Source organism: Pteronotus mesoamericanus, unplaced genomic scaffold, assembly GCF_021234165.1.
Source record: "Pteronotus mesoamericanus isolate MK-2021 breed Mesoamerican mustached bat unplaced genomic scaffold, CSHL_Meso_final contig_25, whole genome shotgun sequence".
In the NCBI taxonomy this organism is placed as follows: domain Eukaryota; kingdom Metazoa; phylum Chordata; class Mammalia; order Chiroptera; family Mormoopidae; genus Pteronotus; species Pteronotus mesoamericanus.
The window spans coordinates 773,043-784,074 of record NW_026555105.1 but is presented as its reverse complement, the minus strand read 5'-3'; positions in this window follow the sequence as shown (position 1 = coordinate 784,074).

Here is an 11,032-nt window from a genome sequence, read left to right as displayed (position 1 = left end):
GCGCCCACGCCGCTCCGCCTCAGGCAGCGCCTGCCTGGAGCCCCGCCTCCCCTCCGTGGCCGGCGCAGTGTGACCGACGTTAGTGTCCGCAGCAGTGGAAACGGCCCCGAGGCCCATCAGCTGGCGAGTGGGTCGTCCCGGCGGGCCGGTCCATGCAGTGGGGTACTGCTCGGCCATAACAGGAAAGAAGCACTGGGAGGATGCAGCACGGACGGACCCCCAAACCTGAGGCTCAGCGAAAGAAGCCAGTCACATGGCCACGCGGCCCACAGTGCCGCGGATGGGCGGTGTGCGGGGCAGGCAAGTCCTTGCCTGGAACGGACGCAGGTGAGGGGTCGCCAGGGGCCGTGTGTGTGGGCGTGGGGCGCGGGGCGCGACTGCCAACCGCTCACAGGTTTCTTTTGGGGCAGTGAAGCATCCTAATCTTAGATTCTGGCGGTTTCACGACTGTATAAATATAAAAGACTGCTGACGTGTATGCTAAACAGATGAACTGTATGTTGTATAAATTATACCTGAAAGCTGTGACTTTAACTGAGAACAAATTTCTGTCCTTCGGTGCCTATTTTGTCTATGGTATATACCATATGTATGTACTTTTGTATATAATGAATACAGTTATGTACATTGTATGTAAGGCATATATTTATTTGCAGTGGATTAACCAACAGAGACCAGGAGACCCCGAGGCGGGGGACGGGGCAGGCAGGCGGAGGGAGAGCGAGAGACTGCCACGGAGCAGCGGAGCCCCCCCCTCCCCTTCCTCTCCGGAGCGTTTCCTGGGCCCCCCTCGTGCACTAGGTCACGGCTCAGCTGCCCCAGGCCCCCCCCCGCCGCCGCTGGCTGCCACCGCGTCCCCCCGCCCCGGAAACCATGCCCGCTCCCTGCTTCCCACAGAGAGCGGCGGGCTCAGGGCTGAAGGCCCTCGGCTGAAGGGGCCGCCTGACACTCCCTCCCCCAGAAGGCGCCCAGAGGGAGACCGGCGCCCAGCAAGGGCGAGGGAGGCGCCGGCGGTGCTGACGCGGCCCGCTGTGTCATGGGCAGCCGCGCCCCGCAGCCGCGCCGGGGTCCCCAGGAGGCGTCAGATCGGAAATGACTTTGCGTCAGGCGGCTCAGGACTCCGTGAATCAGTGAGAAAATATAAATGGAGAATTACTGGAGCTGAAATTTTATTGCAAATGTATTTATCTTCGTTATTACTTGCTGGATCCTTCTGTGCTCTTTGTTCACGGAGCGGAGACCAGCACACTCGCTGACACTCCCGCAGAGATTAGGAGGGGACGGTGCCTCCCGGCCCCACGAAACACCAGATTAAGTCTCAGCCAGGCCTGCGATTTCTCCCGTTACAATGACATGTCTGGAAATTGAAATAACAGTGATAAAAAAGTTTCTCAGCCCTTTCCACAGGCAGTTTGTGTGGCTTCCTGTTGATGCCACACGGCTTTGTATGAGGACAACAGCGGTGGACACAGAGCTCCCGCGGAGTCGCGGCCGGGGACTCGTGGTCCCAGCTGCCGCCGGTCAGGGAGCTGTCCGGCTGCTTCTGGGCCGCTCTGACCCCTGAGGTAATGCTGTTAAGAACAACGGTATGAATAATGATATTGATAACAATAATAGCCCTTCTTTTATTCTTTCAGAGAGCTTTGACCTTTCAGGATGGCAGCCTACATTCTTTGATATTTAAAAGTCAAACTTTTATTGAGTTTCATCACACCACTTTTATTCAGAGGAAGACTGATTTTGTTTGGAAAATAAAGAATTACACACTTAAAACAGAAGCATTCATTCCTCTACACCTGTGCGTTTTCGCGAAGGTGTATCTTACTGTCGTCTTTCATGCAGAGGTGCCCTGCGCTATTTGGGGAAAGGTAAACAAGTTTCCCTTTTCGGATCTCTCACTCGGCTTTCACCACGAGCCAGTGAGGGCGGCCGGCCAGCCCACTGTCCGGACACGGCGCGGGGGCCGGCCCGGGGCCCGAGGCCAGCAGCATCCGTGCCAGCACCCGGCGCGTTGGAGGCATGAGACACGCAGGCGCACTGCCCGGAGCCGTGCGCGGCAGCAGCGTCCGCCCGCTCTGACGAGGGCTTCGGAGGGTGAGGCCCCTGTGTTTGCAGCCTCACAGCTGGAAAGGGGTTGGTTAGAGGTTGTGCAGAGTCAAATTACCTGCGTCCAAACTGCCACTCACCGCCCCCCAAATCTCATTACTGTTTCACGCCGCACTGTGTCCAGGTGCAGAGAGCCAAGTGGCAGAAAGCTGGCGAGGCCCGTGGGCGCCCTGTCGGGCTGGGGGCTCGGCAGGCACCGGAGCGGGCTGTCCTCCGGAGAGCAGGTGCTAACGAGAAGTCCACGTGCCGCAGCGACAGCTGGTCGCCGTCACATTGCTTGCACAGCACTCCCTGTTCCCCAACCCCGGCCCCTCCAGGCGGCAGCGCTCCACGGGCCTCCAGGCCTGGCCCTCAGTCACCTGCCCGTGGCTGGCTGGGGCCTGGCTGAGCACGGGAGCCGGAGCGGCAGGAGGGAACGAGATGGGGGTGGGGGAGGCAGTCCAGCGAGAGCCAGTGCACCTCTTCCCCCTGGGTCCCGCCTCCTCACCTGCTAGATGGAGGCAGGAGGGACCTGTGCCCAACAAGGTACCTGGGAGAGCTCAGGAAGCACTCTCAGCGCGAGGCCCACGCCAGCAGGCCGCAGCTGACGGCAGCGAGGAAGCCTCCGCGAGGCAGGAGCCCGGCCCCTGGCGGGAAAACGCCCCGGCACCTCCCTCGCTTAGTGAGAGACACATTCCATCTCCTGCAAAGTCAAGCACCTGTTGGAAACTTCCTACTTGAATACGAGATGAATGAGTTTCAAGGAAATTGAGTTCTTTTCGCCCTAACTGCTTGTGATTGAAATCTGCCCCTTTTGAGACAGTGAAGACACCGAACTATAAAATGTGATTTTTGACACTGGTTTCCCCAGAGCATCTTTCTAGAGAGGCGACCTCAGTCAAGGATACATCGATGTCCTTTAAATGTTTTTCGTCTCAGAACACTCTGTGCGGAGGAGCAGGCCACGGACCACAAGAATCCTGATTCTTAGAATTTTAAGTAACATCTGGGGACAAAGGGCCTTACCTTTGTGCTTTCCATTTGAGTACCTGATTCGTGTGTGAGCACACGTGTGCTCCAGCACACACCTGAGTGTCTGCCTGCGTGGGGGGCGGAGAGGAGGCCCAGGCCCTTTGATTGACTTCTATCGGCATCAAAAATTGCTACATTTACTCAGCCTCTGTCTTTTGATGTAGATGTAACCACGACCCCCACCCCCTGGGGAAAGCCCCCTGGCGTCCCTGGGCCCCGGCCTGCAAACGCGCGAAGGTGACCTCTGTGCTTTTGCCAGGCCCTGGGGTTCGCGTGAGCTTTTGCCTGCAGACGCACCACCGTGAGAGCCTTCTCTCCTCTTCCGCACCCCTCTCCCCCCGAGAGACTCCTCCCTGAGCTTTTAGAAAGTTTGCTGAGTTTGTTGGTAAGAATGAGAAGAGCACTGATGCCCGTATTAGCGTTGTAGGAACTGACCCACATGCTGGAAAGTTATTTGCTGCCCAGTCTGTCTGTTTTCTGTGTGGGCCGTCTCCTGAGTCCCTGGGACATTGCCCGCTTGGTTTGGGGTGAAGCTAACTGCCCTCCTCCCGCCGCGGGGGTGGGGCCGGGACGCCCTTCATCAGGACGTGGCACGTGTGGGCCCTGGCGTTGTTTGGGCACAGGAAAGTGGCCCAAAGCGGGCCGCATGCCTGGCCTAGGGGGCTTCCAATGAGGCCATGGTGGGGGCGGAAGAGGAGGCCTCTTCCTTCCAGGTCAGAAGGCCAAGGTTCACGCTGTGCCCGCCCGGTCGGGCAGCGGAACACCGTCCTTCCTTCTTAATCAAGCTCCAGAGGCCCAGCCTTGACGTCAGCCCCTGGAGGCCTGGGCGGGCCTTCTGCCCTCCGGGATGGTCAGCTAGTGACCTGGCAGTGGCTTGGCCGTTGCGTTTGGGGTCCTCGGTCGTGGCAGCCACAGGACACCGCTACGTATGGAGACGGATGCCCTGTGCTGAGTGGGAAGGCAGCGGCCTACGGCGCATTCTGGCCCACGGCTGCACTGGGCGGGGGCTGGCCTCGAGCAGGCTCTGTGTCCTGGTTTTCCACGCAGGAGGCACGGCCTGACCAGCTTGCCCGTCGTCGGCTGAGCTGATCCTTTCAAGGCGTGCGCACGGCACGTCCTGCGGTACCCAGCGTCGCGCCTGTTGCACGCCGTGGGCCCAGACTGCGGGGCGACCGCGGGGAACACAGAGGAGAGTGGGAGGGAGAGCTCCTGGGCAGGTCTGGGACCCCTGAACAGGAGAGACAGATAAACTAGGTCAAAAAGAAATAGAGCTGAAATATATGTTGCGTGCTAATTCGGTTTTGAAGTCTTTCGAGGGTTTTTATATTTTCATCTCATGAAATTGTAGAGGGCCGCAAATCCTGCCAAGCGTGCTGAAATGTCATTAGGAACAATGCGCGAGGCCACGCCTCGATTTTCTCGAAGGAAAAGGGCGGGGAGCGGTGAAGGGAAGGACGCAGGGACGCATCCCTTTAAAATTCCGCGGCCGCACACATCCAGTTTGTGACATTTAAAACTGCAATCAGACCCGCATGCCTCCGCTACGGTGTCACAGAAAGTTGAAAACCAAGCCCGTGAACACAGGACTATTTCTGTAGGAAAAGGTTAGCCTTGTAGGAGCTTGGATGTGTGTGTTTTTCATTTCCCAGGGCTGGGTGTGTGGCTTCTCTCTCACACGGCTTTTCACACACACACACACACACACACACACACACGCACGCACGCAGTGCCTCTGTGCCCTGCTCGTCTATTCCCGTCTTTACTGTCATCCTGGGGGCCAGGGCCCGGCTCCGCCGCCTCGCCCGGCCCGCTCGGGCTGCCTGGCGGCTCTGTCTCCCAGCCCGCCCCTGAACGTGCGGATGGCAGCGGGACCAGCTGACGGGGCCGGTGGGTTTGCTGGAGGGGGGAGCAGGAGGGCCGAAGGCGGCACCCGCTCCCGCTGCCCGCGCTCACCCCACGGCCCCTGAGGGCCTTCGGTCTGGCCGCGCTGCTGCTTCAGTGAGCGGCTGCTGAGTGAGCGGGAGTTTGAGGAGCTGGGTCTCGGCAGCCTGTCCTTCGTTGCCACGATGCCAGAACCACATGCATTTAAAAACACTCGCCGTCCTTGGCTGGCCCCCTCCGCCTTCCCCAGGCCCCGAATACCCAGGACAAGGCTGACCCTGAAGTTGGCCTGGCCAGGCTCGCGTGCAGTTATGGAATTGGTCTGTGCTCTGGGGTTTATTAACATAAAATCACTTTCTAACTCACTACTACTATAACAATGATTACTGCAATTGAATTGCAGTTCAGGGCGCCTCGTGGTGTTCAGTGATTTCTGTCTCCCCAGCGTTGTTAGTAACTCAGAGGGCCCTACTCGCCGCCCGCTGGGCTTGCTGCGCGGCACCCGTGGCAGAAGCAGCAGAGCTGCGGCTCCCGGCGGCCGGGGGCTTCGGAGACTCTTCCCCGGAGCCCGTCCGGGGCGGGGCGCCCTCGATGACTCCGTGTCAGCCTCTCCGTTGGGCCCCGGCCTGTCCCCCCTTGCACATGCCCTGTGCCCTCCGAGGACGTCTCAGGGCGGAAGCACCTCAGCTGCCAACAAGTTCTGTTGGAGCTGACACTCGCCTCCCTTGTGATGGACGAGGTGGCCCCGTGGCCAGCCTGCCGGGGCGAGCGGAGTGCCCTTGGGTCTGCACAGGGAGACGGGCGTGGGCAGGCGAGGCCCAGCCAGGGAGCCAGACGTGGAATGGGGGGGCGTGGAGATTATGATGCTCCTCTTCCTGGCTCAGAGGGGAAACCCGAGGGTGTGCCCGCCCCAGCTCAGGATCCTTCTGGAAACCACCCGGGCCAGGGACGGGACGTAATGGAGATTTTCTGTGGCAACAAGGATGGCACCAGGAATGAATCTCTTTTTACCACTTCGAGTGCGGACCCACTTGGCCTGTAACTGCGCGGCGCCTGCCCGTCCCGCCCCTCCGCACTGCCCCCTGCCCCCCCCACCCCCGACTCGATTCGTGAGGCAGGTGTGCTGTGGCGTCTTTGAGACCCTGCCGGCCTTCAAGGGGGGCTGGGGGCAGCGCCGAGCAGAGCTCTGACCGGCCCGTGGTGGCCCCTGCCGGCCCGTGTGGCGCTCCAGCGCCCCTGCCCCCAGGGCGGGCGTGCCCACCTGCACTTGGATTCACCTGTTTCTCGGGGAGGAGGGGAAATCCCCCCCCCCCCCGCCCTCCCGCCAGGGATGTCCTGCCTGCGGTTCCGGCAGCTTGTGGGGACACAGCCTGGCCTTTGGGACATCTCCCTTTGGGCAGGGTCCACTTGCCTGGGCGTAATGTGTCACCCGGGTCCGTTTTGTTTATCAGAGGCCTGGACTCCGGCCGGACGGGAGCTCCGACCCTGCGCGGTCTGCAGCGATGTGGGGCGGAGAGCGCACGCGCGAGGCGCTGGGGTGGGGTCGCGGCTCATTGGCGTCACGCAGTGCAGCGAAGCGGGCAGCGGGCGGGGCCTCGGTGGGGCGCAGCGCTGAGGCGAGGGGCGCGGCCCGGGCACCCTCTGGGTGCCCCTGTTCTGCCGCGTTTCCGTGCGTCTCAGTTTTCTTCACTACACGTATTGGCTACAATTTGTCGAGTGTTTACTGTGTTCTGGGCACCGTGTAGTTCTCTCTGACCCCCCACGCAGAGGGGTGTGTGTGAGTACACGCATGCGCAAGCCAAGTGTCGCCGCGTGTAAGCTGCTGTTGAACGTCGCAGCCACTGCTCCCGCGGTGCAGCTGGGGTTTGCGCCCCAGTCTGTGGCTCCGGGTTCCTTCTCCTGGCCAGTGCCAGGCTGCCGGGCCTCCCCCGGGGCGGGGCCATGCCTAAGGGCCTGGGCTTTGTGCCTGCCTGGACCTCTCAGGGGCCTCGTGTCCGGCGACTCCCAGGAGGAGAGGGGGCCACAGGCTGTGGCAGGGGAGGGGGCTCCGCGGCCCTGCCTCTGGCATCAGACAAGGGTGTGCCCGGCGCCCTGAGCCATCATGGGAATGAGGTGGATGCTGGAACGTGCGGGTTGGAGCTGCGCACACGCACTCAACAAGGCCTTTTCCAATAAGTACATAGGCTACTGTGAACGTGTTTCCTCTCCCTCGTGATTTCCTTTGGGCGTGTCCTTTTCTCAGGCTCACTTTACTGCGAGAACGCAGCGCAGCACACAGTACACACGACACGCAAAGTGTGGTCACCCAGCTGTTCAGTCGTCGGTAGGACTTCCGGTCCGCAGCAGGCTCCTAGGAGTTAAGTTTGGGAGACTCGAAAGTTACACATGGACTTTCAACCGCAGCAGGTGGGGGTTGGCGCCCCGACCTCCATGCCATTCAAGGTCGCTGTGGTGCCAGAAGGAGGTGACTCCTTGGAGGCCCAGCAGCCACCGAAAACAGGGGAGAAGTCTGCAGGGACGTCAGAAACGACCACCACCCAGCCCACTGGGCTCTGCCTCCTAGTTGCTTGGCACGCTCCTCCCCCACCTTCCCGTCCTTTCTCCCCGTGGGACAAGGGTCCCTTCTGATTCTCCACTTGATGTGCCGCCGTCTCCTGCAGAAGCCACTGTGGACTGCGCCTTGGGGTGCGGGCTCGCCAGCCTGTAGGGGGGCAGTGGGGGGGGCGCCCACGCACCTCCCGTGTAGGTTTTAGATGAACGCCTGCTGCGGCCGTGCCTGTCGGGATAACTTTACCAAGATTCCTGTTCTTGTGCCTTATTACTTGCTTTCTTGGTTACTTTATTAAACTTTAAAATCTCTTATTAAAGCCACTTCTTTTCCAGTGACAAAAGTGTAACTTTTTCAACGTCGCTGTGAAAACTTGCAGACCAGACTGTTACTGGGGCTCCCCCGCGGGAGTGGGGCCCCCGGGCAGGGGGGCGGGAGGGAGGGCGTTTTCCTTTTAGTCTAAATGCTTCTGGTGGCTTTGCTAATGCGCAGCCACCAAAACTCTCTTATTGCATGGCTTTAAGCCATAAAGAAGACATTGGGACTTGGTAATGTTATTTTTTTTGTTATAACCTTTCTTCAAAAGCAGTCATTGCTCTCCAAGACGTGGACATCCAACGCGTATTTTGTGAAATAAACTTTGAAATGGCACATTAAAAAAATGGGCCAGTGGCAATCTCTGCAGAGAAAGCACTGTCAGTAGCAAAGCTGTGCAGAATTCGGGCACATGCCTCGGGAGCCCAGTCGTTCTGACGGCCGCTGGGCTCCCCCGCACCCTCTGGTTCTGTTGGGTCACCCGAAGGTGCGCAGGTGCACCGGCCGGTCCCCACGTTCACTCCATGGAGGGAGACTGGGGGCACCCGAATGACTTCCTCTTGACCATCACCGAAAACCGTGGGGAAGGACGATTTCTGAAAACCTGGGGGACTTTTGGTGACTCAGATGGTGGCTGGCCTTTTGCAAAAGGACTAACCAAGCAAACTTGTATATTTGGTTAAGTGCCCAGGTGGGCAGGTGCCTACCTTTTGCAGGTGGGCGTGTCAGGCAGCCAGGTGGCCAGGGAGGCGGGACACCTGTGAATGGAAAAGCAACCAGGTGTAGAGAGTGCCCCCCGGTGCAGGAGGAGCCTTGCTGCGCTGCACAGAGAGGCTGCGGGGAGCCTCCGCCTCCCCCTCCGCCTCTCCCTCATCTAAACAGGAATGAATTCTTGAAGCTACAGGGGCCAAAACATTGCAAGTCCCCCCCGCCGCAGCGCCAGCCCTCCCTCCTGCCCCACCCACATGTGAGACCCTGTTTCTCAGGTACAAGACTAAACTAACACAGTCAAGCTTGGGGATCATTGGCAAAGTGTTCTCTCCAAATGCCTAAATGGGTGGAAAAGGAAGCAGCGTCACCCCCCCGGGAATCCCTGGCTGCCCATTCTTCCCACAGGCGTGCTGAGTCTCTTCGCCGTTCCCCGCGGTGCACCCAGTCAGGAACGTTCGATGCAGCCGATCTGGGGGCTCAGAGGGAGTCGGAAGTGGTGCCCTCGGACCCTGGGAGCGCCGCCGGGCCGCGGGGCCCTGCGCGTGCTGGCAGAGCCCCGGCCGCACGCCCCGGGCGGGCTCCAGCATCCCGCGTCACTGGAAACCTTTATTGGAATTATCCAGGCCATTACCCACTTGCCGCATCAGCCCTGCCCCGGAGCCCCCTTGACTGTGCGTCGCGGGGATGGAGTGCTCTGTCAGCCGGAGCTCAAGCCTCCCGATCTTAATTAGAGATGTGCCAAAGTACCTGAATTTAATGGAGAAGGTTGGCAGGCGGCTCTCCCTCCACCCCGCCTGCATTTAATGGCTCCATTACGGACCGCCGTCCGCGGCCGTGCGGAGACTCCGTGGGCTCTGTGGGGCGGCGCGGGGCTGACTGACACCCAGCTGCCCCTGCAGGGCAAGGTCCACGCCCGGTGCTGCACCCCCGTCTGCAAACGGGGGAGGCCGCGGCATCAGCACGGGGGGCACCGGCCTCCCGCCTGCCCTCGCCCGGCGGCTAGGCCTCGCGGCGACGTGGAGCGGGAAGATGCATTATTCATGCACTAGCTGCCGTCCTCAGATAATTCAATATTCCGCTCTCAATAATCTTCTCCCGCGCTATCTGTATTCATCCTCTCGTTTTGTAAAGGAGGCTGCTAAGTAATTGTTAAATATCTCTCCTGCTCCCTGAATAAATTGGAGATACAGAGAAATAATAGGGATATGATCGCAACATTTTCATTTGGGCGCGTTTGCCCTGATTTAGTGGCGCAGGGGGCAGCAGGGAGAGCGGCCGCGTCCCAGCTCCTGTTCTGGCAGGAAGACGCCCCGACAGGGTGCTCCTTCGCGCCGGGGTGGGCACCTACTTTCACCATCGGTGGCTTCCTGTCCACCCAAGAGCCTCCAGGCGGGGGTCCCGTTCCCCTGGAAATGCTGCTGACCCTCCTCTCTTGCTCAGGCTGAACCTTTCCGTGGGACACAGGGACAGCCTCACTGTCCCGCGCGTGCACTACGCGGACGGCCCGGCCTTCCTGGGCCCGGCGTCGTCGGCTGAGAGCGCGGTCAGCGCAGCGGCGGGGGCTGCGCCGCGACACTGGCTGGGAAGGGGAAAGCAGCCTGGTTCCGATAAGAAAGGGGAACTCGTCCCAGAGCCTCCACGAGGAGAGGGGGAAACGCTGTTTCTAGGAAAATTCACTCGGAAGAGAAACAGCTGCTTTAGCTTTTTCACAGGAAGAACGGATTCAAGGACAGCGGCTTAGGTCGAGGACAATGGTCCTGGCCACTGTTCTTAAGGGAACCCAGCGCTGCCTGAACCTGGGGCTGGTCCGGGACCCGTTCCCGTCCTGGGAGCCTTGGGGCTCCCGGCAGGAAAGCACACGGGCTCTTTCGGGGGTGAGCCCCTGCGCGGGGGTCTGCGGGGCCGGCAGGCGGGGCGCAGGCGGCCGGGGCCTCCTGACCGCACCCCCCGCCCTGCGTGCGGGCCCTGTCTCCGCGAGGCCATGGGGGCGCCCCTGCCTGACAGGGCCTCCAGCCGCCACGAGCCCGCGCAGGCCCCGAGCCCTCCCTGTCCGGGGAGCGCGGCTCAGCCGCGTGGAGGGCCCCTCCCGGGTCAAGGCCTGCTGTCCCGTCCGCTGTGACCAGGCCTGCCGCCCCCTGCTGGCTTTTCAGTTCCGATGGGGACCGAGGCCACATGCCCCGAGAGCTCGCGGGCCCTCGGGCCTGCTCCGTGAGAGCTTGCCGAGCGGACACGGTGATCCCGTTCCACGGCGACGCTTGGACCGGGGCACGGGCCCGCAGTGACTCCGGAAGGGAGGCGAACGCCTGGCCCCGGAGGAGCCGCTGGCGCTGGGCGCCGAGAGGCTGGGAGGAGCCCCCGTCCCGCTGGGGGCGAGACAGAGTGCGGGCCATGGGGAGGGCTCAGAGACGAGACCCCAAGGCCGGCGGAGCTCGGCTGTGGGAGAGGGTGGACATCAAGCCA